At 38.2% G+C, this 27520-nt stretch overlaps 1 protein-coding gene across 2 annotated transcripts in view; it reads right to left on the reverse strand.

The window, feature by feature from the left end:
• The window catches only part of KDM2A (lysine demethylase 2A), an 88313-nt gene that overhangs the window by 41377 nt on the left and 19416 nt on the right, over window positions 1-27520 (reverse strand). Inside the window, exon 2 of one of the 2 annotated variants that reach the window (XM_061162767.1) lies at window positions 16818-17181. The exons of the other annotated variant lie outside the window; for it this stretch is intronic. The gene's annotated coding sequence lies outside the window, so the exon portion shown is untranslated. The remainder of the gene's footprint in view (window positions 1-16817; window positions 17182-27520) is intronic. 2 annotated transcript variants of the gene reach the window in all.

The following is a 27520-nucleotide window of genomic DNA, read 5'->3' on the forward strand; positions in this document are numbered from 1 at the left end:
GTGTTGAAGAGAATGTGGAGAAACTGGAACCCTTACAGAATGTTTATGGGAATGTAAAATGTTGCAACCATTCTGGAAAAGTTTGGCAGTTCCTCAAAATGTTAAACAGTAAATTATGATTCAGCAATTCTCCTAAGTGTATATCCAAAAGAATTAAAAACATATCTAAAATGCAGATGCTCACAGCAGAACATTATTTGTAACAGCCAAATGGCAGAAACAACCCAAATGTCAGTTGATGAATGGATTAAAAAAATGTGGTATATTTTGTTACAATGGAATATTATTTGGCTATAAAAAAGAGCAAAGTACCATTATGTGCTACACATGGAAGAATCTTGAAAACAACGGAATAAGTGAAAGATGCCAAACACAACAGACCATGTATTACATAATTTCATTTTTTAGTTTTTTGCTGTACAAACGACCTTTACTGTGTACAACGGGAAGTGGAAGAGGAGGAGATACAACAGCTCTGGCTCCTGGGGCAGCTCCACAGACTCAGTCACTACCCTCAAAAAACCAGTTTCATTTTCATGATATGTCCAGAATAGGCAAATCCACAGAGATAGAAAGTAGATTAATGGATGCTAGGGTCTGGGGAGACAGAGGGATAGAAAGTAACTTAACAACGTGGGTTTCTTTGGGGAGCAATTAAAAATGTTCTAGAACTAAACAGTGATGACATCTGCACAACCTTGAATATACTAAAAACCACTGAGTTGTACACTTTAAACAGGTGAGTTTTATGGTATGTGAATTATCTTGGTAAGCTGCCCGTTTTAATTTTTTTCTTAAGATAACATGTTGCTTATGCTGCAAATTTACCTTTTGGTATAGTTTACTTTAGCCAGTACTAAACTTGCTGAAATTTCTGTAACACACACACACACCGGACAACTTGCGTGGAAGGCAACGGTAAAGGAGCCCAACTCCAGGCTGTGCTGTGCTTAGTCGCTCCACTGTGTCCAACTCTTTGCAACCCCACGGACTGCAGTCCACCAGGCTCCTCTGTCTAAGGGGATTCTCCAGGCAAGAACATTGGAGTCGGTGGCCATGCCCTCCTCGAGGGGATCTTCCTAACCCAGGTCTCCCACAGTGCAGGCAGATTCTTAACCACCTGAGCCACCAGGGAAGCCCTGTTAACATAAAACCCCAGGGTTCAAGATTTTGGGAAAAGATGCATGTGTCATGGGAGAAAATCAGAAGCCGAATCTCAGATGGCATACTAGCAAAGGAAGGATTTCCAGAGAGACATTCCATGGCTTCCTTCCAATCTAACTTGAGCCGCAAGCACAGCTAAAGGTAAGAGCTATGGTCCCACTGGAAGCAGCACAGCAGGGAGGGAAAGAACACACACACTCCACTGCTTATACAAGGGCCTGCCTAGCCCAGACCCTACCATCACCTGGTTACACCCAAGTGGAGCTCCTCACTTTACCTTTCCCATATCCCTCTGAGTATTAAAATAGTTTAAATGAAGAAAAAAATATCTACCACCTCACTCAGAACACCCCTCTCCTTATCAACACAAATAGAAGGAAACAGGGAGCACGGCAAGCCTTGGGTTCAGGAAAAAAAACTGGGAATGGAAAGAGGCTGGTTTGGTCCTTAGTTTCCTGGTGAGGTTCCCTGCGGCCTCTGTCCACTGCCACTGCCGGGGTCGTCCCCATTCCCCTGCCTGCCGCAGTGCTCATCAACTGAGGTTCCAACGGATTGGGGAGGTCCGGGTGGGAAGGAATATGGACTCGGGGACTGAGGTGCCAAAGGCCCCCACCCCCAGTATGTGCTAAGAACCACCAAACCTGGAATTTAAAGTTTAGATACTGATGATCTAGAATTGATTACACAGCACCGGAATTTATATAAACACGTTAAGAAAACGAGACACTGGAGAAAAGTCTTAGGGAATGGGACCAGGGAAAGAGCAGAAATAAGAAATTAAAATTAAAGTAAATAAAACTGACAGTTACACACCAGAGGAGAGGGAGATTCAATTTACCAGTTTTAGGTAGAAACACTGATGAATACCTGTTATCTCTTCCAAGTTGGGCAAAAAAAACCCTTATAACACTCTTACCTAGCAGTTTGTTGCCATAAGTCACAGCTTAAAGGCCCAAAGATCTATTTTTAGTAGACCTCTGACTTACTCTAAAAATGCCACCAATGCTCAAAAATACTTTTAGGTACCTTTATATTTGAAGGGAAGCTGGTTATTTTCGCTGACAATTTCTTAAATGGGTTTGTGTTTTGAAAGGCATCACTCAGTTCTCTTCCTCACCTTATTTCATATACATGTCTTAGAAAAGAACTCCAAAAGATGAGTTCCAAGTATGTCAAAAAGCAAGAGCAATACCACTGAAATCAATATGGTTTCCCACAACAATCATTTTTAGAAAGCATTCATTTGCACCCAGAAATAACCTCCTCACATACAAGGTCAATTGATTTATGACAAAGGAGGCAAGAACATATAACAAGGAAAGGACAGTCTCTTCAATAAATGGCGTTGGGAAAAGTGGACAGCCACACACAAAAGAATGAAACTGAACCACTATCTTTTACCATACCCCAGAATTAACTCAAAATGGATGAAAGACTTAAATATAAATTTGAAACCATTAAACTTCTGGGCAATAAGCTCCTTGACATTGGTCTTAGCAATTTCTTTTTGGATCTAACTCCAAAGGCAAGGGAAAACAAAAACAAACAAATGGCAATAATATGTGTGTAGACACACACACTGTGAACTACTACTTAGCCACACCTACACATAAAATTTTGCCATCTACAGCAACATGGATTGACTTGAAGGGCATTATAATTTGTGAAATAAGTCAGGGAAAGACAAATACTGTATGATATCACTTATATGTGGAATCTAATAAACATAACAAATTAGTGTATACAACAAAAGAGCAGCAGATTCACAGATATACAGAACAAACTAGTGGTTACCAGTGAGGGGGGCAACACAGGGGTGGAGGAGTAGGAGACACAGACTACTGAACGTAGGACAGGCTCAAGGATGTACAGCCAATATAAAGGGAAAGAAGCCTTCAAAAGCTATAAAAATCCTAAAAACTAAAAAAATTTTTAAATGGTGCTGGGACAACTGGATAACGACATGTAAAATAATGAAACTGATTTCTACCTCATACCTTATAAAAAAAAAAAAATACTAACCCAAAATGGATCAGACTTAAATGTAAAGGCTAAGACTACGGAATTCTTAGAAGAAAGCACAGTGCAAATATTCATGACTTTAGACTAGGCAATAGTTACTTAAATAAGACACCAAAAACACATGCAACAACAAAAGAGATTAACTGGACTTAAGAATTAAAATTTCAAAAACACTACCAACAAAGGTAAAAATCAATTAATTTACAGAATGAGAGAATATATTTACAAATTATATATCTCATAAGGGCCTAATATCCAGGATATATAAAGAATTCTTACAACTTAAAACTGAAAGGACAAAAAATAAAATTAAAATGGACAAAGGTGTGAATGAGTATTTTTCTTATAACTGGCCAATAAGCACATAAAACATCATTAGTCTTTAGCTCATCAGTCATTAAGAAAATGTAAATCAAAGCCGAAATGAGAAACTACTTAACACCTACTAGGTGTAAATGCTGGTGAGGATGTGAAAACAGCAAAAGCCTCACACAGCCTCCCATAGCTAGTGGGAATACAGAACAGAACAACTCTATGGAAAAGAGTCTTGCAGTTCCTCAAACTGGTTGAGTTACCATATGACCCAGAAATTCCATTTCTAAGCATCTACACAAGAAAATGAAAACATGTCCACACAAAAACACACACACTAATGTTCATAGTAACATTATTCATTATAACCAACAAGTGATAACAAATGGATGATAACAAATGGGAAAATAAAATATAGTATATATCCAAACACTCTCTTCCAACAACACAAGAGATGATTCCACACATGGACATCACCAGATGGTCAGTATCCAAATCAGACTGATTATATTCTTTGCAGCCGAAGATAGAGAAGCTCTGTATAGTAAGCAAAAACAAGACCTGGAGCTGACTATGGCTCAGATCATCAGCTCTTTATTGCAAAATTCAGGCTCAAATTGAAGAAAGTAGGGAAAATCACTAGGTTATTCATGTATGACCTAAATCAAATCCCTTACGACAATACAGTGGATGTGATGAATAGATTCAAGGGATTAAATCTGGTAGACAAAGTGCCTGAAAAACGATGGATGGAGGTTCGTAACACTGTACAGGAGGTGGTGACCAAAACCATCCCCAAGAAAAAGAAATGCAAGAAGGCAAAGTGGTTGTCTGAGAAGGCCTTACAAATACCTGAGAAAAGAAAAGTGAAAGGCAAAGGAGAAAAGAAAAGGTATATCCGACTGAATGCAGAGTTCCAGACATAGCAAGAAGAGATAAGAAAGCCTTCTTAAGTGGCCAATGCAAAGAAATAGAGGAAAAAAACAGAATGGGAAAGACTAGAGATCTCTTTAGGAAAACTGGAGATACCACGGGAACATTTCATGCAAAGATGGGCACAATAAAGGACAAAATTGGCAAGGACCTAACAGAAGCAGAAGAGATTAAGAAAAGGTGGCAAATATACATGGAAGAACTGTACAAGAAAGCTCTTAAGGATTCAGACAACCACGATGGTGTGGTCACTCACCCAGAGTCAGACATCTTGAAGTATGAAGTCAAGTGGGCCTTAGGAAGCATTACTATGAACAAAGCTAGTGGAAGTGATGGGAGTTTCAGCTGAGCTATTTCAAATCTTAAAAGATGATGCTGTTTAAGTGTTGCACTCAATATGCCAGAAAATTTGGAAAACTCAGCAATGGCCACAGGACTGGAAAAGGTCAGTTTTCATTCCAATCCCAAAGAAAAGCAATGCCAAAGAAAGCTCAAACTACCACACAATTGCACTCCTTTCACATGCCAGCAAGATTATGCTCAAAATCCTTCAAGCTAGGCTGCAGCAGTACGTGAACCAAGAACTTCCAGCTGTACAAGCTGGATTTTAGAATAGGCAGAGGAATCAGAGATCAAATTGCCAACACCTGTTTGAATCACAGAAAAAGTAAGGGAATTCCAAAAAAACATCTACTTCTGGTTCATTGACTATGCTAATGCCTACGACTGTGTGGCTCAAAACAAACTGTGGAATATTCTTAATAAGATAGGAGTGCCAGACTACATTACCTGCCTCCTGAGAAACCTATATGCAGGACAAGAAGCAACAGTTAGAATTGGACATGGAACAATGGATTGGTTCAAAATTGGGAAAGGAGTACTTGAAGGCTGTATATTGTCACCCTGCTTATTTAACTTATATGCAGAGGATATCATGAGAAATGCTGGGCTGGATGAAGCACAAGGTGGAATCAAGATTGCGGGGAGAGATATCAATAACCTCAAACATGCAAATGATACCACTTTAATGGCAGAAAGGGAAGAGGTACTCAAGAGCCTTTTGATGAAGGTGAAAGAGAAGAGTGAAAAAGCTGGCCTAAACTCACCTTTCAAAAAGTGAAGATCATGGCATCTGGTCCTATAACTACATGGCAAATAGATGGGGAAAATATGGCAACTGTCAGATTTCATTTTCTTGGGCTGCAAAATCAATGCAGATGGTGACTGCAGCCATTGAAATTAAAAGATGCTTGCTCCTTGGAAGAATAGTTATGACAAACCTAGACAGTGTATTAAAAAGTAGAGATATCATTTTGCCAACAAAGGTCTGTATAGTCAAAGCTATGGTTTTTCAAGCAGTCATGTATGGATATGAGAGCTGGATCATAAAGGAGGCTGAGTGCTGAAGAACTGATGCTTTTGAACTGTGGTGCTGGAAAAGACACTTGAGAGTCCCTTGGACAGCAAGGAGATCAAGCCAGTCAATCCTAAAGGAAGTCAACCCTAAATATTCATTGGAAGAACTGGTGCTGAAGCTGGAGCTCCAATACTTTGGCCACCTGATGCAAAGAGCTGACTCAGTGGAAAAGACTGAGGGCAAGAGGAGAAGAGGGCAAGAGAGGATGAGATGGTTGGATGACATTACTGACTCAATGGAAATTAAGTTTGAGCAAACTCAGGGAGATGGTAAAGGACAGGCAAGCCTGGAGTGCTACAGTCCATGGGGTTGCAAAAAGTTGGACACAACTTAGCGAATGAACAATATATTCATACAATGGAATATAGTTAAGCAATAATAGAAGGGAATGAAGTACTGATAAATGCCACAACCACAGATGAACTTCAACGAAAACACTAAGTGAAATAAGCTAATTACAAAAGACTATATATTTTAATGATTACTTTTATCTGAAATGTACAGAATAAGCAAATCTATAAAGACATAGGCTGGAGAGAAGAGAGATGGGGAGTAACTGCTAATGTGTACTGGGGTAATGAAAATATTCCAGAATTAGATACTAGTAATGTTTTCACAACTTTGTAGATTTACTAAAAACTACTAAATTGTGCACTTTATTATTATTAAAAAAAAATTTATTTGGCTGTGTTGGGTCTGAATTGCAATATGTGGCATCTTCACTCTTTGTTGCGGTATGCAAACTCTTAGTGGCGGCATGTGGATCTAGTTTCCTGAACAAGGGCTGAATCCAGGCCCCCTATGCTGGGGATGTGGAGTCTTAGCCACTGGACCACCAGGGAAGTCCCTGAGTTGTACACTTTAAAAGGCTGAATTGACTAGCATATGAATTCTATCTCAATACAAAATAATGATGGGCAGTCTATAACAGAAAAAAGGTTAATACAATGCACATATTTAAGTAGAGCAATGTATTTTTATGATATAAGAATAAAGTTTGACACAGACCAAATCTTGCCTAATAACATTTTTTGAGAATGCAAAATTTTTTTCTAAATTTTCATAGCCATTTCAGTTGACTTTATATGAAAGGATACATAGATAGTGACTAAAAAAAGTTCTTAAGTACTTCATGAACCACCATGCTGTACCAGAAATGCAAAAGCAGTTTGTTAGTTCTGAGAATCTCCACTCCATCAGCTAATGTCATTCACCACATTAACAGATTAAAGGAGAAAAATTAAATGATCAGCTAGATCTGAGCTGTCCAAAATGTTAGCTGCTAGCCACACGTGGCTGTAAGACTTAAGTTTATTAAGATTAAAAACATTTTCAACAAATGATGCAAGGGAAACTAGGTATCTGCACACAAGAGAATGTGTTAGACCCTTACCTTAAACCATTTCATTTAAGTACAAAAAATTAACTCAAAACACATCAAAGACCTAAATGTAACAGCTAAAACTATAAAATTCTTAGAAGTAAACAAAGGAAAATCTTCACAGCATTAGCTTTAAAGAGGATTTTTTTTAATGACATCAAAAGCAAAAGAAAAAAAAAAAATAGGTAAACTGGATTTCATCAAAAATTTTTAAATTTGTGCAAAAAACACTATCAACAGAGTGAAAAGAAACCATACAAGAAAATATCTGCAAACCATATATCTGATATGAGATTAGTATCTAGAATATATGAAGAACTCTTTCAATTCAACAACAACAAAAGAAACAACCCAATTCAAAAATGGGCAAAGGACTTAAATAGGAATTTCTCCAAAGAAGACACCCAAATGGTCAATATGCACTGGAAAAGATGCCAAACATCACCACAAATCAAATCCATAGTAAGATACTACTTCACATCCATTAAGATTCCTATCACCAAAAAAGAAAAAACAAAAAACCCACAAAATAACAAGTGTTATCAAGGAAGTGGGGAATTAGAATGCTTATGCATTACAGGTTGCAGCCTGTGTGAAAAAAAAGTACAGAAATTCCTCAAAAAATTTAACAGAATTGCCATATGATCCAGTAATTCTACTTCTAGAACCAAAAGAAAACAACCAAAAGCAGGGACTCAGACACTCAACATCAATGTTCATCATGCCATTATTCATGGCGGTCAAAAAAAAGGTGGAGATAGCCCCAAATTTCCATTGACAGATAAAATGTAGTATTTATACATACAATGAAATATTATTCAGCTATGAAAAGAAATGGAGATCTGATACATGCAACAACATGGCTAAACCCTGAAGACATTATGCTAAGTGAAATAGGTCAGACAAAAAGATAAAATATTGTATGATTCCACTTATGAGGTAACTAAAATAGACAAATTCATACAGACAGAAAGAGACTAGAGATTAGCAGGGGCTGGGGGAGGAGGAATGGGAAGTTACCATTTTATGATTACAGAATTTCTATCTGGGGTAATGAAAAAAAGTTTTGGAAACAGTAATGATGGCAGCACAACACTGAATTAACACCACTGAATTAATTTGCTTAAAATGGCTAGATAGGCAAGTTTTATTGCAAACACCTTACAATTTCTAAAAATAATGTAATATATCAAAAATCTCCCTTTAAGAGTCACTGTACAATTCCTTCATTTTATATCAAATAGTTTTCACCTACGATAACTTCTGAGAATCAGGAAATATGACACAATTATTTTAAAAAGAAGAAAGGTAAAACTGACCTAAGTTAACCCTTTCAGAAAACAGAAAAACAAGAAAGCTAAACTATCTAGAGGGAGAGCTTATCCCTTGTCACTTCTACTACAGACACTTTGCTGTGTGATCTTAGGCAGTTAAGTGAATCATTTAACCTCTCTAGATCCTAATTTTCCCTTGGAGGTAAATAATACAAGGTCCCTTTGTGCTCTACAATAAAGTCCTCACCACCTGATTCTCAGCCTTGCTCTCTTCTACATCATACTGTGTTGACGTCTTGCTGACCTATAGCCCCCTCTGTCCTGACCAGGGACACTGAGAGGCACGAGTGGTGGGTTGGCAGGGCAGCCCTCCAAGGGACTTCCACATCGTCCTCCTGCCCTCCCCATCCCCCCCATGTTAAACAAATCTCCGTGTATCTCAATCAACCAGATGTTAAGGCAGTTATTTCTGGAGAGCTTAGGCAATTACCATTACCCAAGGGATCAAAGAAGTCAGAGAATGAAGAAATTGTATAAAGTATGAAAAGGCAGTTGCTTCTTTATTAATGACACCCAGAAGGGCTACTGCTTTGAAGGTGAACCATGATGCCAGGACAAAATAACAGTAGTATCGGCAGTTAACATTCGAGTGTTGAATATGTACCAAGTACTGTGATAAGCATTCTGCATGTATTAACACATGTAAGGATACTATCCTCTCTTCTGTATGACAAAAGGCAAATGAAGGACATAAGTAATCTGCCCAAGTTACAAAGCTAGTAAGTGGTGCAGCTGGGACTGGAACCCAAGGTCTTAACCACTACTCTCTACTACTGAAATCACTAAGCAACGAAACTTTGGCCAGACCAGTGGCTTGGGGCAGCTGAACTGTCAAAGGAGGAGATCCCAGACAACTGAAATGGCTCCGGCAGAGCAAGGAGGTGAAGTGGTGGGGCTGTTGGCAACGAAGCAATCTATAAACCAGAACACCATGCCTGATAGAAAGATCAGCCAAAATATCTTCCCGAGGGAGGGTGGTTTCTGATATGTGCTAAGGGATATGACACTTCCCTTATATGTTATTTAGCATTTCACCAATACTGACTTCTAATTCTAGCTTTTACTTGTTAAATTATCTTCCTGGACATTCAGTTATTTTGGCTGAAGTAAAAATATTGCTATTTCTAACCAGAGACCATTTTACATCAAAGAGTGCTTTGAACCTAGTACATTTATTATATATGCTACTTAAAATTTGTTTTCATTCTCTGCATTTGTAGTCAGGGACATTTATCACACACCTTCTGTAAAGATGACGTTGCCAACATTTTTTTTTTAAACCAAGATTCATTTCTACATCTCCTACTGTCTCTAAGTTCTGATCTGAAATAGAACCTCACTACCTTAGAGAAAAGTTTTTAATTATACAGCCTCTTTGCTGGTGATGGTATAAGAAGCCAAGTAACAACAATATTTTCATGTCCCACATCATGATACTGCTTTAAAGAAAAAGTCTGGGGGCATCTTTTTATAAAGCTATACGGATTACATCTGAACCTTTCCAACACACACCAAATCTCTACTTGATAAGTGCATAATAAGCTCTTATACATCTTCAAAGAAAGAAGCAAGCTCAGGTTCTCAACTGGTCCCCTTCACAAAAGTATGAATACATATATATCCTAAAAATCAACTAAACTTTAAGGTGTTGTTCTCATTTTCTTTCTTTCCATATTTTTGAAAACCCGATATTACTGTAAGATCACACACTGGGGCAGGTACATATGTAGATGAATCACTGCCTACCACCTTTCTATGTGTGTACGTGTGTTTCTGATATAAAAATTATTTGAACACTTATTCATAAAACAGGGCACTCATTATGGAGTTATATTGCATACAAAGATAAAAGGCACAGCCTAGCGCTAAGATTTCTGGCCAGTAGGGGGAGACAGTCATGTAAATAAATTACAGTATTACCATTAATGTGATATGTATTAAGACAGGTAGATATAGAATTTATTAAAGTCCAAGAGGAAGGAGTAACAGAATGGTTGGCGAAGGCTCCACTTGAGAAATGTTTTCTCATTCAATATAACTTTACTGAACATCTACTAAGTGCCAAGGACTATGGATATAGATTCTATATCCTCTATACTGCTCTGCAGCAGTGACCTCTGTAGCTTTTGAAGTGCGGTGCTGGAGAAGGCTCTTGAGAGTCCTTTGGACTGAAAGAAGATTAAACCGGTCAATCCTAAAGGAAATCAATCTTGAATATTTATTAGAAGGACTGATGCTGAAAACTGAAGCAGCAATATGTTGGCCACCTGATGCAAAGGGCCGACTCATTAGAAAAGACCCTGATGCTGGGAAACACTGAAGGCAGGAGAAAGGGACGACAGAGGATGAGATGGTTGGATGGCATTACTGACTCAATGGACACGAATTTAAGCACGCTCCAGGAGATGGTGAGGGACAGGGAAGCCTGGTGTGCTGCAGTCCATGGGGTCGCAAAGAGTTGGACATGCTGAGCAACTGAACTGAACTAAACTTCTCCCCACCAGATTACTGAGGCTCTCCTTAACAGAGGGTGAATAACAATTTATTTTCAAAAATAAAAGTTATAATATTTGTTTAGAAAAATGTGGTAACTTCATCACATCTCATGAGAGATTTTAATTGGAATGTCCTAAGGTGGTACAAAAACAGCAGGAATCACTGCCTCATGGTGACTACACCTTGGGCCCAAGTTTTTCCCTTTCAATGTTAATAACACCCACTGCCCTTAACATAGTAAGAGGCTTGAAGACAAGGATAAAGGAAGACATGCTTAATTTTAACACAACTGCTTTACTGTATTACAAAGAACGTGTACTGATCAACTACATAGCTGAAAAGCTTGCATTTCTTTTGTTGACAGTTCAGCCTTCAAATATTTATGGGCTAACTGAAGATCAACTTATGCAGAGACCAACAGCACAAAGAACACTTTCTATATATACAAAACATTAGCAGATCACAGTAATTCCAACAAGACAGAGTAATCCATAAAGAGAAATTTGGCAAGAAGCTTATTCACACCTAAATCTCTGACTTTAAAAAAAGAAAAAAAGACAGGTGAGAAGGCAGAATGCTCAAAAGCAGAGGGATATACAACACAAAGTGAACGTCTTCCCTAAAAGTTCCCTCAGAACTAATGTCATATACTTAGTATGTACAGAATGATCCTAAAATCCTGAGTCAGGATACACTTACTCAACCACAAATATGTCCTCTAAAAAACCAACTGGCTGAGAAATGAGTTACAGTGCTGGATCTCTTCCATCAACATTCCCTGCTTTTCTGCATACTATTTGGTATAATCAACTGTTCAGTGTGCTTGCTGCACAATTAATCATGACAGTGCCACAATTCTATAAAAGAAAAAAACTGCTATAAGTAGCAAAATCAGTCTCTGAAATTCAGGATGAAGACAGGCATCTCAACACCGTCCTGAAGAGAAATAATCTCTGAGTTCAGACATTACAGAAAAAGCACATGTTCATTCCCCTAAAGGTTTTAACTAGAATATACATACACTTTTCTTCTTGGATACTGGCAAAAGCAGTACTCAGCAATATTACATGTTCTATCAACATGCAAATGTTCGGTTTATCCTCCGAAAGAAGCCCAGTCAAAGCATCAGAGAAACTGGAAATAACAGCATTTGTCAACGTCCAAATCACCTTGGGGGTTTTACTTCTTAAGTAGCTGGGAAAAAAGATGTGTAATTCCTCACTCTACTTTCTGTCCCACTCTCAAATCTTCACCTCCTTTTTGTAACCACAGAATGTTTCTTAAACTTAGCACTCTTACTATCTGACATTCAAAAGTTACTCTATGTTAAGTGAAATCATTATCTAAAAGGAATATAAAATGTTTGCTTTTTCTAATTTTTATCTCCCAGAGCAGAAAAGGGAATTTTGGAAGGACTGATCACTAGGAAATAATTTTCAAATTACCCACACACAAACAAAATGGAAAATACCACCCACCAAAAATGGGAACAATAATGAACTCAGAAATATTCAGTTTGTCCCTCACTCAACAAATGTCTTAATTCATTTTCCTTAGCCAACGAACATCCTCTGAAATTCAAATAGTCCCTGAACACCTATGTTTACAGCCTGGTTTGTTTCTATAGCAACAGACACCCAGAATGCAGAAACAAAGATAATGCCTAGTTTCTTCACCATCTTCTGTAACTGATGCAACTGTAAGTCATTAGTATGATATATGGCACAAGCAAAGCCATTTCCAGTTCCTAGAAGGTAAAGATTATCTGTTGGGCAAAACAATTTATAGAGAAAGATAAAGCCCCTAAAAGTTTACCTCAAATTTAAAAGGGAAGTAAGAACGATCTGCCAGTCACTAAGAAAGGTACAGTGAACCTGAAAGGACAGTTGATTTTGGAAAACATTAACTCTACTTACTCAGTAAATGATATGAACCATTAAAGGTGTCACACACACTGCTTCTCCTAAATTTTAGGTGAGTTAGGGGAGACAGCAAGCAGTCACTTGAAGCCAGAAGATATTACATAAACACACCTATTTCCAGCCTTGCTATATCAACATGCATTTCTCTATGGCCCTCCTCTCTGGAGCTCTGACTAATGCTCTGATTCATAGACAAAGGTCAATCTCTTAACCAACACATGACTTCTTTCAAACTCAAACCTGAGATTTAGAGGAGTCATGAAATTTCATTTTTAAGGACTAGAAGCTCTGGAAGGAACTGGCAAACAATCAAGAGCTGGTATTTTAAAATATCCCCCACAAACACACATGCTCTTCCCCTCCCCCACTGCCATGGCCGCAGTAGAATCCTGCAAGACCACTTTCCATCTTTCAGTCATTCATTTGTGTCAACTAAGGTTAAGGCACAGAAAATTGAGTCTTCACTTCTGAATTGACCTAGGAATGTAGTAGAAGAGTGGCAAAGTAACCCACTGCACTAAGAAGCCCAACAGTAAAAGGAATACTCAATAAAGCAGTTATACTCAAGCTAAGAGAGAAACCAATAATGCAAGTTAATGACCAGGTTTGCTAACTTCCTCCACACATTTAAAACATTGCCAATCTCCTCCCAACCAAGTGAACATTCTTAGAAAAATTCACCTACAGGTATGACCCCACTTATTACTTATTATCTTCAGCAAAACTACACAAGGAGAACAAAGCAACCAGAGTTGGAGTGGGTGTTGGCCTGGGTCTAGATACTGGTACTTTGAGCTTTGAATTCCCTAAGCTTTCATTTTCTTGGGTGAATACGTCAAGAATTACACTTAATTCTTGACACCACAGGATTGTGGTGAGGTTTAAATGTACATATGCAAAAACACTCTGCAAACTGTAAAGTGCCCTATCAGTTCAGTTGCTCAGTTGTGTCCAACTCTTTGTGACCCCCACGGACTGCAGCACACCGGGCTTCCCTGTCCTTCACCAACTCCCCAAGCTTGCTCAAACTCAAGTCCATTGAGTCAGTGAAGCCATCCAACCATCTCATTCTGTCCTCCCCCTCTCCTGCCTTCAATCTTTCCCAGCATCAGGGTCTTTCCTAATGAGTGCCCTACACAAGAGGCTAAATGGAGTAGTGGCAGAGCCTAGGGTTCAAATAACAGTTCTGCCTCTCACTGTGTAAAAGCCACTTAACTAACAATTGTAATAGAAGCCATGGCACAGGACTGGATGAGGATTAAGTGAGAGAAAAGACATAAAATAGCCGGCATGAGCTCAAAAAGTATTAAGAATTGTGGTTTTGAACAGGAATCAACACTGGATTGGGAAATAAACATCTTTCCCAAAAAGAGTGATTTGGTTTATGTGGCTAGAGACAAGTCCTACTTGACACACCTTTTCTCATACAGCATTAAACACTGGGTAAGATTTTCTCCTCCTTTATCATCCCAGGTGGCAGACTTCTAGTAAGTTTTCTAAGCCTAACCCTCTCAGGAGCTCTTTTACAGTTCCACCATCTCTAAATGTTATACCAAATACCTAATCCTAGGGATAAAATTTCATGAAATCCAAAAACTATACCCTGTTCATCCCCACACTGCCAGCTCTTTTAATTTAATATGAAGTGGTCATTCCTGGAAGGTGTTATTTAGGAGACGCCTAAGTGGTAGAGTTGGTTCCACTGTTGTTGTTTTCTGGGTAGAAGGAACCCAGAAATCAACATTTCAGGAATAATATGACCATTAAAGGAACAGTCACATGTGAACAGGGGAAGTGCAGAGCCAGAACAGAGGAGCTACGTGCTTATACAAGAAGAAGTTTTTGGACACCAAGACAGACTAGAACAGAAGATAAGACTAAAGGAAAAAAGAGAAGTGATCAAAAAAGGAGAAGGTTTAGAACACAGTTCTATTCTTGACATAAAATAAATTTCACACCTGCCTGCCTGTGTTGCCCTAAAATCTCAGAAGGTATTACAGGAGTAATAATTATATACATTTATAGAAAATAAAAATTAAATCATGCCAATCTCGATTATCTGGCATCTATTTCTATGATTCTCTTGTATTGCTGGGATGTAATGAGAGAAAACCCTAGTGAAAGGTAAATTGTGTTAAATTTTATACTGCCAAGAGAAAGGGGAATAGATAAAGAAACTGAAGTGATTTGATAAACTGTACTTCATCCTTCACTGTACTTTTAGGAAGCTTGTTCAGTACTGAAAGAAAGTTTCTAAGAGAGACAGAGTAAAGACTGAGAACAGGGACCTAAAAGCTCTTTCCCCACCATCATCCTCATAGAGATTCTAAGCCTGGGAGTCCCATGGCTTTTGTACCAGAATTTACATGTACTGAGTACTTACTGTAGGCTGGGTTCTGTCCAAGACAGGAAAGAAATAAATAGAAGTGAGTGGCTGTTTTCCAGAAGCTCATAATTTGTTTGGAAAACAAAACCCACTTAATTAAAGACTAGAGGCATAGGCAAAAGCAGAATGAGAACAAGAACTTAGAACAGGTTTAGACAATCCACTTTCACACAGGTGAGTGTTGCTATGAAATGCTACAGCTAAATATCAATGTGACTAGATGTTACTACATTTTCTATCATAATAATAGCTAACATATGAATGCCTCCTTATGTTAAGCACTTTCTTTTCTGTGTGTGTGTGTTAAGCATTTTCAAACCCATTTTTATAGCTTATTTACAATCCTTACAATAATCCAATGAAGCCAGTAAAATGTCAATTTTAGTTATGAAGAAAGAACCAAAAAGGTTAGGTAACAAACCGGAATTACTTAACAAGTAGCTATTCTTAACCCCTACAACAGAAGTTCTGGAATTTTTTGGTCTCAATCCCTTACACTCTTAAAAATTACTGAGGACCCCAAACAGCTTTTGTATATATGGGTTATACAGGTCAATATTTAGTGATTACAAATTAAAATGGAAGAATTTCTAAATATGTAATTGCAAAACAAGCCTTGTATTTCCACGAAGGCTCAAGGAAAACCAGGATTTCAAAGTGATGTTTCACTGGACCATGAGGAAGTACAAAGATTAGAGCAGGTGTAATCAAAAGTAGCTAGTTAAGAGCACAATGAGTACTGAAAACTGAATTAACCTCTGAAAAAAACACATGTAAATCCTACTACTTTACAAACTTTTAGAAAACATAGGAATACACAAATACACATTCAATTAATCCTGAGTGATATCATCACACATCAAATAGTTCTGGAAAACTCCACTGTATTTCTAGAAAATCTTCACTTTAATTAGAGAATCAGACAGAAAAAGGCAAATAACATCTTAGTATTACTACAAAGATAGTTTTGACTTCACAGATTCCTATACATAAAAGAATCCTGAGTATGTATCATGCTGTGGGAACCACTGTTTCACACCAATCCTGTTTAAATCCTGGGTCATAAAAATTAATTTAGGTCATTTATGCATTTTTTAAATGAAATAATAGAATAGAATTAAGTGGAGAGTATCAGAAAACACAGTATGGGTTACCATTTCCTGAAACTTTTGTTACAATTATGTATACCCAAGTGTATGAGTGTACTGGCTCCTAACTGAAAAAGGTGTTTCCTACTGCAGTCAAAAACTGAAAAACACCCTACCACACGCTAATTTCCCTATACTACTGCCAAACCAAAGGCTATACACACATAACCTATAATCTGTATACTGAAAACTGAGAATCTGTGATATTCTCTGATATATTCTGAGAATCTAGATATTCCCCAACATGTAGGCTACTAAAGGTTTCAGATAGATAAAATGTCTACAGAATAGTTACAGCTTACCTTACCGTGGTTTCATGCTGTTGCCACGGCCATCTCTAATGCTTTTCTACCACCTCCTCTTCCACAGTCAGTTCAGGTAAATAGGAAGGCAAGAGGGGTTATCCAAGCTCCATCGCCACAAACAAAGGTGCTCTTTCCTTCCCTCTAAACAGAGCTCCTGCTCTTAATAACAGGTTTATTTCCTAAATGAAGGGCCTGCTTTCACAGCAAACTGGTCAACAATCACTCTGTTGCTGGCATTATGGTTACTGCTCTCATCCTGAATCTATAGGATTTCCTGGGTCAAAACAGCAGCATTCAGATAATGGTTCAAGCTGTAGATGTCTCTCCTTATCCTGGCAAAGGCAGGCCTGCATCTGGCGAACTGCAACAAATGGAAACAGCGGAGAGTGAAAGGCAGAGCCTGTCTGCACCAACAGCTGAAGCTCCACCAACAGCTGAAGCTCCACCCACAGCCTGGGCACAATCCAGGACACCCAGAGATCTCAACAGAGATCTCAACAGAGGCTACAAAGACAAACTCTACTGGAGGCAGTGAATGAAACGTGACATCACTGCCTCTTCCTCTCTACCAGAGCTGAACTACAGAATTTTATCTCAGAAGGTGTTTCTCAATTAGTCCAAACAGACCAATAAGAAGCCTGAGGAAAATTATCAGAAAAAAGGCAGGGAGGCAGGGCTAAGTTCAATGATGCATCATAATGGCATAATATATTTTCTAAAAACTATAGTAACCTACACATAATGTAAGATTTTTAACCATTTTTACATGTACAGTTCAGTGGCATTCACACTGTTATACAACCAACATGACTACCCTTCTCCAGAAGTTTTACTGAAAGTCCACACACCAAAATTTGTACACACTTACAGCAGTTTTACTCAGAAGTGTCAAAACCTGGAAGCAACCAACATGCCCTTCACTAGGTGAGTGGATAAACAAACTACGGTACAGCCATACAATGAAGTGTTGCTGCTGTTTAGTTGCCAAGTTGTGTCAGATTCTTTTGTGACTCCACAGACTATAGCCCAGCAGACTCCTCTGTCCATGAGATTTCCCAGGCAAGAATACTGGAGTGAATGACTTTTCCTTTTCCAGAGGCTCTTCCTTACCCAGAGATCGAACCCACATCTCCTGCACTGGCAGGTAGATTCTCTACCACTAAGCCGCCAGGGAAGCCCCACAATAGAGTATTATTCAGCAATGAAAAGAACTATCAAGACACAGAGATATGCAGGAAACTTAAATGCATATTACTAAGTGAGAAAAACTAGTCTGGAAAGGCTAAAATACTGTATTTGGAGTCCAACTATCTGACATTCTAGTAAAGTCAAAACTATGGATATAATAACTCAAATAACTATAAATACAAAGAGCTAACCCTAGTATAAACTACAGACTTTGGGTGATAACATTTTATCACTTTAGGCTTATCAGTTATAACAAATGTACCACACTAATGCAAGATGTTAATAACAGGGGAAACTGGGAGGCAAGGTGGGGGTATGTGGTAACTCTGTACTTTCTGCTCAATTTTTCTGCAAATCTGAAACTGCTTTAAACATAAAAACTTAGTAGTTAAAAAAAAAATCTATGTCACAAAAACAAAAAGGCTATAGGGACTGTTACGAATCAGTAAACTTTTACTGTAAGGGGCCAGAGAGTAAATATTTTAGGTTTTGTGGGACATAAGGTCTCTATCACAACTATTTCAACTCTGCCACAGAAGCATGAAAACAGCCAGAGACAACACGAATGCATAAACTTGGCTTCATCTACAGATACTGAAATCTGAATTTCATATAGTTTCTATATGTCATAAAATACTGTTCTTTGGATTGTTTTCAACCATTTAAAAATGTGAAAGCCAAAGAACTGAAAACACATATTTAAACAAATACTCGTACATAAATGTTCACAGCAGCACTATTCCAAACAGCCAAAAGGTACAAACAACCCAAACACCATCTCTGGGCAGAGAGACTGTGGGACACCTGTATCAAGGAAATACCATTCAGTCATAAAAAGCAATGAAATATCGATACAGGCTACCACGTGAATGAACTTCAAAAACATGCCGAGTGGAAGAAGCCTGACACAAAAGGTCACATGTTATTCCATCTATATGAAACATCTAGAATAGGCTCATCTATAGGAACAGTCAGTCAACTAGTGCTTCCCAGGAGCTGAAGGGAGGGGCTGATGGGGACACTGCTGAACAGGACAGGGTTTCCTTCTTAGGTGTTTAAAATGTCTTGGAACTAGACAGAATGCACTGAATGTATTAAACGTCAATACACTGCACACTTTAAAGAGGTAAATGGTTAATTTATTTATGTGAATTTTACCTCAATTAAAAAAAAAACAATACAGGGGGAAAATGTAAAAGCTATTCTTACTTTGGGGGCTGTATAGAAACAGGTGGCTACTCAGACTTGATACATGAGTTATAGTATGTCAATCTCTATCCTAGATTAAAAGAGACTGAGGAGCTATAATTAAATGGAATGCATAAACTTGGAATGAATCCAGAGTTTTAAAAAGCCAGAAAAGAGCCATTTAGGCAAATGTGAATATTAGGTAACAGGGAACTGCTGTTATTTTCTTAGGTTACGACAACAGATTTGTGATCAGGTTCATACCCTTATTTAGGAAAGACATGCTGAAATATTTAGGGGCTTCCAACTGGGCTTCCCTGGTGGTTCAGCTGGTAAAGAACCCGTCGGGCAATGCAGGAGATACAAGAGACACAGGTTCCACCCTTGGGTTGGGAAGATCCTTTGCAGGAGGAAATGGCAACCCACTCCAGTATTCTTGCCTGGAAAATTCCATGGAGAAGCCAAGTGGGCTACAGTCCATGGGGTCACAAAGAGTCGGACATGACTGAGCACACACACAAATATGTCATGATGTGCAAGCATTACTTTCAAATAATTCAGCCTTGAGAAAGTATATACAGAAATAATGTGGCAATTTTTAGAAAACACTTGAGGCTCTAGGTGAATATACAGATGATCATTATACTACTCTTTCAACTTTTTTGTATTAGAATTTTTTCAAACTAAAAAGGTGTGGGGGTAAATATATTTTGTGAAGGTAGAAAACTGCCTTCAACTGGAGACAGCAGAATACAAAGGTTGACAACAGGCAGATTCTTTATCACTGAGCCACCTGGGAAGCTCATATGCTTGGATTATTGAAACTATAAAATATAAATTCTAATAACTAGTACTTGTAATATTTACAAAATTACTAAATACTATCTTTTTATACTGGGTATATGAAACAGAAAATACATTTACCTGTGTATTATTTGTGTACATGCGGTTGTGTATGCATGTATAAAGGCAAAGAAGATAACACGGTAGGATACATGTACTGATAAAATAGTTCCTTGGGGGGAAGGGATCAGGGCTAAAGCCATTAGGGGCTCTTTAGCCTTATTTATTTATTTTTAAGCCTTATTTATAATACTTTACATAATAAAGTATTATATACTTTTTTAAAATTTTTATCTATATCTATATTATTCTTTATCTATAATACTTTATATAATAATATATTCCTACTCTATTTGTATAATTAAAAACCAGTCATATTTGAAATATATAGAACTAGCTGGTTATATAACTTAAGTTTTGAAAATTATAATAGATACCATTTATTGAAACTTCATTGTTTGCAAAGCAGTCTATATTCATTATCCTATTAAATCCTCAAACAACTCTAAAAAGGCAAGTATCATTATTACCCCTAATTTACAAATGACTAAACTGAGACTCTGAGAGGTTGAGAAGTGCTCTATTTAAGGTCGCTCCATGTCAGCATCTGGAAGGGACCCCAAACCACACTAAAGCAAATGCACACAGAAAGTGACAGATTAGTCACAGCCTTGCTAAGGGAATATTCAGTTAATGTAGGAGTAAAGAGAAAACACTCCTTAATTTTTGCCATTGTTAAAGAAAAATATTTGCTTATTTATCTGCCAGACTCCATAAAGGAAGCTGTAAGACCATTTCCTGACTGACTGACTGACTACACTGAACACGGCTGTGGCACGCCAAACCCGCCAAAAGCCTAACAGACGTGAGTAGGACTGAAGTGACGAGCCATGGACACCCAGCCTCACCTCAGCTCCTTTTGTTCATTCTAAGCAAAGTACAGTAGATAAATTCATCTCGACTGCACTTTAGGGTGTGGATTATTTGTTTCTTTTGTTTTTAACTGGAGGGTAATTGCTTTATAATGTTGTGTTGGTTTCTGCCGGATAACATCTTGAATTAGCTGTAACTACACGCACACAGGCCCTCCTTCTTGATCCTATCTCCCACCCCACCCGCTATCCTGTCCCATTAGGTGGGTAGGGCACCAGGCTGGGTTCCCTATGCCATGCAGCAGCTACCACTAGCTATCCATTTTATACACGGCAGTGTGTATATGTTAACAGGACTTTCTCACTTTGTTCCATTCTCTCTTTCCCCTGCTTGGATTATTTGTTTCTGATAAAGGTAGTTTTATCTACCAAACATCTCACTTTTTGTTGTTGTTGTTAAAGGACAGCAATAATGACAAGTATTTAAAGCAACTGTAACTATCTAGTAAAAACTAAGTTAATAAGTGTACACTCGGTCGATATTTACATTACCACTAGAATAAAGTCTTGCTACAGGAATCTCTAATGTAAGGTAACAATGCAGTGTCTCTGAAGCTCATGATCCTTGAACTTCTCTTCCCTTTTGACTTTAATAAAGTTTAGCTAGGTTCACTGACTTCTGAAATCCAGTGGAAGGTATCTTTTTTAACCTGACCTTTCCCAGGACGGCACAAGGAGCTGTGGTTAAGCCTGGCTGAAATACCAACAAGACTCACCTCTACTCTCATATGCCAAATCTCCCATAACAGCATTGCTTTTAAGTTGATTACCTACTCCGGAGAGTAAGAATAAGGAGATCAAACCAGTCAATCTTAGAGGAAATCAACCCTGAATACTCACTGGAAGAACTGATGCTGAAGCTCTAATACTTTGGACACCTGATGCCAACAGCCAACTCACTGGAAAAGACCCTGATGCTGGGAAAGATTGAAGGCAGAAGGAAAAGGGGGCAACAGAGGATGAGATGGTTGGATGGTATCAAAGCAATGGACATGAACTTGGGTAAACTCCAGGAGATGGTGAGGGAAAGGGAAATCTGGCATGCTGCAGTTCATGGGGTCGAAAAGAGTCAGACGCGACTTAGGTGAACAAAAACATATTCTGGGCTTCTATGTCAGACACTGTCACAAATCTTAGCTGTTTCAACTTCCATCTTGCATGGGATATTTAATCTGGTTCAGGAAATCTTTACTGCTAGTGCTACAAAGTAACTTTAGTGCTGGGCCAGGTTCTGAGGAAGTTTCAAACATACTAACATAATTCCAGACGAACTGAAAAAGCTACCTACCTTTAAAAGCTTTTGCTGCTGCTGCTGCTAAGTCGTGTCAGTCGTGTCCAACTCTGTGCAACCCCACAGACGGCAGCCCACCAGGCTCCTCCGTCCATGGGACTTCCCAGGCAAGAGTACTGGAGTGGGGTGTCATTGCCTTTTCCCTTAAAAGCTTTTACAAAACATCTTATACTCAAGAAATCATTAAATTCACTAAAATGAGGGCAGAAAGCATGGAACTATAGTTTAAAACCAATATTTTCTTTGGTTGTTGTTTAAAAACCAATATTTTTTATAGCCAATATTAACCTGAAGAGTTTTTTTCTACAGCAAAAAAAAAAGAGAATAAATGGTTCTTTCCCATTCACCATTTCAATATTGCTCATTTTGTATTTAGTGACTTCAATTCATATTACACATGCTGTTTCAAGCTTCTTTCCTAAACTGTTTCCTGTTCTATCACCTTTTGTTACAAATGATGACCTCATGACTATAAGGAACATCAAAACTTTAAAAGCTAGCAATTAGTTTGCCTCCCCCACAATGTCAGGCCAACCCTTTGCTCTATATCCTACTCTAATTATCAAGGCAACTTCTCACCTTCTCATTGGGTCTCAGTAATTTCACTCAAATCTCAAGACAACTAAGTTCTAAAATGTGCCTTTTGCACTTTACTTTCTAAAATTATTTCTCTGGCTCTCTGTCCTCAATAGTTTAAGATCCAGCATTTCCAGAGAAGCTATTATTTAATTCTGATTCTTGAATATCAGAATATCAGATATCAAGAACACTGATATTCTTGAATATCAGTCTCCCAACAACATAGTTCAAATTTCAGGTACCACGGTATATGAGCCATGGGGTAGCTGCCTAAGTACAAATTTTACTGCTCGAAAAAGTGGCTATGAAAATGACAGATGTGTATTGTGTTCAGTGACCAATCACACCCCTTCTTTCAAAGTCGACTGATGAGTCACTGGGCACGTTACTCAGTTCACACACAAATAGCACACAGTGTGTAACTGTGTTGATGCCTAGCCTCCAGTAATAAACCCACATGAAACTTTACAAAAATAGATAATCAAAAGAGGGAACCAGCCCTCAGAGATAAAAATGAAGAAAGAGATAAATAGTAGTAATGCTGGAAGTGAAATCTGAGTAGAAAATAGAGTTATATGCATCAGATGAAGTTAGTGCAGGCAAACTTCTCGACATACACATTAAGGAAAGTGATGATGGTGATAAGGATGAGGCTGTCCCAGAAAAAGAGACACCAGCAAAAAATGAACTCTCAGGGGACTTCCCCAGTGGCCCGATGGCTAAGACTCTGTGCTCCCAAAGCAGGGGGCCCCAGGTTCAATCCCTGGTCAGGGAACTAGCTCCCACATGCTGCAACTAAGATCTGGTGCAGCCAAATAAATTTAAAAAAAAAAAAAAAAGAACTCTCAGTAATATTCATGACATTGAAAGTACAAAGGATAAAATGCTGGAAGTCAAGGCATCCGGAAGATGTTTGCTCCATATCTTAAGTTACATGACAAGAAGCAGGCAAGCACCGTTCAAGCTACGGTAAATTTTTAACAAAGATATAGAACATTTTAATATTCAATATTTCTAATGTTTTAAATTATAGTCTATCAAATAAACACCTTCCAGACCCAGGGATCAAACCCAGGTGTCCCGCATTGCAGGCAGATTCTTTACTGTCTGAGCCACAAGGGAAGCCCCCCAGAAACCTATGTTTACTATTGTTTTCACTTTCTCATACATTTATAACTAATGATGAAATCATTTTTAATTTTGATAAAAATTTTAAAGGGCACATCATTTTTCCCATTGACAAGGATCTTACAAGGTCTCAGTACGTAGGGTCATTTTTATAGTCCCATACTACCATGCAAAGGGGAGAAGGGGGTGTGGATATATACAAATGTGTGTGTGTGTTTGTGTATTCAGGTATTTACTGAAGCATGGTTGATCTACAATGTGTTAGTTTCTGGTGTGCAGTAAAGTGACTCAGTTACACATATATATACACATATTCTTTTTCACATTCTTTTCCATTATTGTTTACTATAGGATATTGAGTAAAGTTTCCAGTACTATACAGTATGACCTTGTTGTTTATCTATTTTTTATATAATAGTTTGTATCTGCCTAATATATGCCGCCCCCCCCCCCCCAACCTTTCACTTTTGGTAACCATGTCTGTTTTCTGTGTCTGTGAGTCTGTTTCCATTTCATAGGTAAGTTCATTTATGCCATATTTTAGATTCCACATATAAGTGATAGGGCTTCCCTTGTGGCTCAGCTGGTTAAGAATCCACCTGCAAGGCGGGAGACCTGGGTTCAATCCCTGGGTTGGGAAAATCCCCTGGAGAAGGGAAAGGCAACCCACTCCAGTATTCTGGCCTGGAGAATTTATAGTCTGTGGGGTTGCAAAGAGTTGGACACAACTGAGCGATTTTAACTTTCACTTCAGGCTCCCCCATCCCTGGGATTCTCCAGGCAAGAACACTGGAGTGGGTTGCCATTTTCTTCTCCAATGCATGAAAGTGAAAAGTGAAAGTGAAGTTGCTCAGTCATGTCCAACTCTTAGCAACCCCATGGACCGCAGCCTACCAGGCTCCTCCGTCCATGGGATTTTCCAGGCAAGAGTACTGGACTGGGGTGCCACTGCCTTCTCCGCTAGGTCCATCTATGTTGCTGTAAATAGCATTATTTCATTCTTTTTTTGGCCAGGCCAAGCAGCTTGCGGGATCTCAGTTCCCCAACCAAGGACTGAACCTGCGATATAACAGTGAAAATGCTGAATCTTCATCACAAGAGCAGGAGAAGGCAATGGCACCCCACTCCAGTACTCCTGCCTAGAAAGTCCCACAGATGTAGTAGTGAGGCTGCTGGATTATATGGCAACTCTATTTTTAGTTTTTCAAGGAGCCACCATATTGTTTTCCACAGTAGCTGCACCAATTTGCATTCCACAGGTGTGTATTTTTTTGCCCACCTACTCCCAAACCATCTGAGAATAAGCTGCATATATGATACCCCTTTACTCCTTAATACTTAAGCATATATTTCCTAAGAATAAGGATTTTTTTTTACCAAACCATAGAACAGCTGTCAGAGATTACTTTTTAAGAAACTATCTACTCTTAAGAAATAAAAGATGGAATCAATGCCTGCTGTTCAATGTCAAAGATAGCAGCTGTGAAATGTATAAATTAGTTTTTCAGATGCAGTATCTTTCAGGCAATTACATAGTTTAAACTTTCTGTTTAAGACACTGTCAACATTAAAAGTAAATGAATAAAAATAAAGTAAACGGATAAAGAAAACTCCCTAAAGCTAGTCAAATATTCAATTACGTTTTAATACTCCCTAGTATGTAGGGAATAAAAATAAATTTTCATAATCTTCCCTTTAACATGTTACAATCCTTCAGGTATTCAGCAATTACAAGTAGAGCATCGTGACACTACACAAAAATGTTAAATTAGATATACTACAGAGTTAAGTATATAGTAAAAAAAAAAAAAAAAAACCTCACAAGTAGATAAGGAGAGAATTATATTTAATCAAATTCATTATATTTTTAATCACTCCCATGTGCCAGACATTAACATTCTGATAAATAAAACTGTAATGGTTCCTGCCCTCAGAATCTAGAGTAGGTGGAAAGACAATCAGGGTATTATTTGCTATGACAGCAGAAAAATCTACTGTTAAAGACATAGGGAGAAGAGGTACCTTACCTGCAGGAAAAGAAGGAGATGTCAAAATTTTCCCAAAGGATGAAACATAGAAGCTGAAATCTGAAGGATAAATTAAATTCAAGAGAGGAAGAAAAGTGTTCGACTCAGAATTATACATGCAAAGGCCCCAAAGTAAAAGAGGACACAGAGCTTTAAGAAAAAGAAAGTAGCTGAGTACAGTATCATTTTCAGGTAATGGGAAAAGAGAAACAGAGAATATGGTGTGACGGAATGAAATTCAACCTGAAAGAAAAAGACCTGGTTTCTAAGCTTGCTCTATTAGTTGTATAACTTTAGGACAAGTCATTTTACCTCTCTGGGCCTCTACTTCCTAATGAGCAAAATGAGGACACTACCATATTCCCCTTCAAAGAGTCATCTCAAAAATCAAGTTTTAAAAAGCATGTTACAAATAAAAAAGAAAAAAAAAGATAAAATTCTGTTTACCAAAATATACCACTAAGAAAAGAAAATGATAAGTCACAAACTTTTGGAAAAAATATTTGCAGCACATTAAGTCTAACAAAGGACTTGCATCCAAATATATGTTGTTTTGTTGTTGTTTAGCCATTTAGGTAACTGTGTCCAACTCTCTGCGACTCAATGCACTGCAGCCCACCAGGCTCCTCTGTCCATGGGATTCCCCAGGCAAGAACACTGGATGGGGTTGCCATTTCCTTCTCCAGGGATCTTCCCGGCCCAGCGATCAAACCAAAGTCTCCTGCACTGGCAGGGCAGGTGGATTCTCTACCAACGAGCCACCAGGGAAGCCCCATCCAAATACAAAAAGAACTACAAATCAACAATTAAAAGGTGAACAAACCAATAAAAAAAGGGGGGGTGGTGAGAGACTGCACAGACACTTTTTTCAAAGAAAATACACAATAAGCACATGAGAAGGCACTCAACAAGATTATCATCAGAGAAATACAAACTGTAATACTACTTCACACTCATTACAATGGCTAATGTCAAAAATGTTGGCAAGAGGACTTTCCTGGTGGTCCAGTGTTTAAGACTCTGTGCTCTCAATGCAGGGGGCAAAGTTTCAATTCCTGGTGGGGGAACTAAGATCCCGAACGCTGCATGGCATGAACAAAAAGTGTTGGCAAAGATATGGAGCAAAGTGAAGATCTCATACACTGCTGGCAGAAGCATAAAATGGAACAGCACTTTAAAGATATACATACATTTACCACATGACCCAGCAACTACTCCTTTGTATTTTCTCAAGAAAAAATGAAAACATGTCCATATCAAGACTTATAAGAATATTTACCACAGCCTTATTCGCAATACCAAAAACAAAACCACAAATGTCCAATCAAAAGGAGAATAAACAAATTATAGTATGTATGCACAATGGAATATATTCAGCAATAAAAAGGAAAAAATTATGGAAACACACAGACAAATCTAAAAAACATAATGTTAAGTGAAAGAAGCCCCTCAGAGAAGAGCAAATGCTATGATTCTATATTTATTAAGACTGGCACACTTAGTCTATGGTGACAGAAGTCAGAT

Source organism: Dama dama, chromosome 2 (genome assembly GCF_033118175.1).
Source record: "Dama dama isolate Ldn47 chromosome 2, ASM3311817v1, whole genome shotgun sequence".
NCBI lineage: Eukaryota > Metazoa > Chordata > Mammalia > Artiodactyla > Cervidae > Dama > Dama dama.